Source organism: Leopardus geoffroyi, chromosome D4 (genome assembly GCF_018350155.1).
Source record: "Leopardus geoffroyi isolate Oge1 chromosome D4, O.geoffroyi_Oge1_pat1.0, whole genome shotgun sequence".
Taxonomy (NCBI): Eukaryota; Metazoa; Chordata; class Mammalia; order Carnivora; family Felidae; genus Leopardus; species Leopardus geoffroyi.
In genome coordinates, this window is record NC_059342.1 from 55,498,534 (window position 1) to 55,500,879 (window position 2,346).

Genomic DNA, 2,346 nt, shown 5'->3' on the forward strand with positions numbered 1-2,346 from the left:
CCGACGTCCGCTCCGGGGACGACATGCGCGACAGAGGGGCGTGGAGTGCGTGAGGGGCGGAGCTTTAAGCGAATGTTAGGCGTGCGTGTCTGCGCGCTTGCTAAGAAAAGATTTATCCCCTCTCCTCCCTGGGGGAAAGCTACTTAGAAGCACCGGTTTGGAAGTTTTCTTTCTTTTGAGGGAAATTAGTTGACTAGGTTTCAAAATAGAATTTGCAATACCTGACTGGGAGGTGTTTTAGAATACAATCGAAACTAGCCAACATTTGCAGGAAGAGTTAATTGAGAAGAAATAAACAAAGATAGATTTAAAAGAATAATAAGACTTTGAAGCTAAAACAGTTTAATCAGTCTAATTATGGAAAGTTTGGGAGACGGTTGGGATTTGTATACCCACTTCTTGGGAAGAGCTAAACTATTTACAGTATTTCCAACTAAGTATTTAGTTGAAAAGAGTTTCACTGCAGTGGTAGGTTACTGGAAAAACAATGAAACCAAATGCAAATGTTTAAGGAGATTTGAGACTCCTTTTTACAGACTTCAGACGATATACATTATTAAATTAATAGAGGCAAATGAAATGTATGGATATCAATGAAATTCATAAAGGCTGGTTTTTTAAATATTTTGTTGCCATTTATATAAATTTAAAAAAAAATATTCGCAGGAAAATGATAAGAAGTCTATGTTGTGAAAATTACACATTGAAGTGATTTATTTGGAGGTTTCCTGTTGACTTTCAGTCTTATACCTTCCCCAAAGGTCTGCACACAGTTTCTCTGTAGCCTCTTAAATACTGCCTTCACCCCCCCCCCCCCCAAAATCTTTCTCTGTTTCCCATCAACTCTTCAAGGACCTGGTCTCCAAGATCCCAAACGTCTTACAATCCAAATTTTTGCCGCAACATGGGGTGAGATAGCTAGAGAGGTGTGTATGATTTCTGAGATTCTTTCACTATTCCATCCCATGACACAACATAGATTATTACAAAATCTTTCTTGAAAAGAGCCAGCTCATTTTCAACAATAGAATACTCATTTTCTCCACCTAATACTTGCCATGTCGTTTTTAATTCAACTAAGGTTACTTCCCTATTTCAATTATACAAATAAGTCTTCTCTATAATTACTTAACCACATGGTTTAATCTAGTGTCCACCACACCTCTGCTTTCATTTTAAATGGTATGGCTTCTCTTCTTGTGACTCCTATTAAATCCAAACTTGTTCATTAAATACACATGCAAGCATCTCATTGCTTCATTATGTCTTTAGTAGTTAGTAATGGCCAACGATTTAAATATTGAAATACGTACCACTATATTTTATAACAAAATTTTCCTGTGTATTAGGCATTATATTTTTTCATTATCTACATGAGTAGATGATATTATCTATGAATTTCAGGATACCAAAGGGAATGTTACCAAATATTTGGAGGCCTTGAGCCTAATAGTACTTAAGAAGATGTAGGGAAGATCTCCATCACAAATAATTCCAACATGACTCCGATCTCTTATTATTTTTCTTACTCCTTTTTTAACCTTAGAAAGATATTCTAGAAAATAATACTTATTTTGAAAAAGAAACATTTATGTAAAGTGGGGCAATTCCTTTGGTTTCACTTCTGTTTCTTTTTATTCAGTCAATTACAGGTACAATTAAGTTAGTTCTTTTTCCTCTAGAAAAATAGCATGTATTATAATGATCCCATTTTTATGACAACACAGGTCCACAATTCCTTCCTAAAATTCTGAAATCTAAAAAGTTGTGAAAATTAAAGGTGTTTTATAAGTCACTTGGCAGCACAATGTGTCCTGAATTTCAATAAGGCTACTTGCAGTTTTTTAAACGTCTCTTAGTGTGAATATTCATATGCAGAAATGTTAACATTTAATTATGGAGTACTGCCTAGATCCTGCTGAGAGATATTATAAGATATACAGCATATAAACTATATTATCTTTCCAAAATATAAAAAATTCTAAATTCCAAAATATGTCTAGCCTCAGTATTTTCAGAAAAAGTATTGTGAACCTGTCCTACCTATCTATGTATCTGTCTAATCTCCTATTATATATATATATATATGTAAAGGCTCTTTGCAGTGATAGTTAACATCATCCATCATCTAGGTGATAGGATTTGGACTAATATTTTATTCTCTTCATTCTTCTGCATCATTAAAATTTTTCATAAGCATGAAAAAATTTTTTTTGAATTTCAAGAAGAAAAGTTACAGTAGTTAAAAGTGCAAATATCAGTTATCTGAAAAATTGACTTATATGGAAAAATTCAATCTCTGATAATTCTAATTTCAGAGAAATAAAAATTGCTTCAAAACCAAAG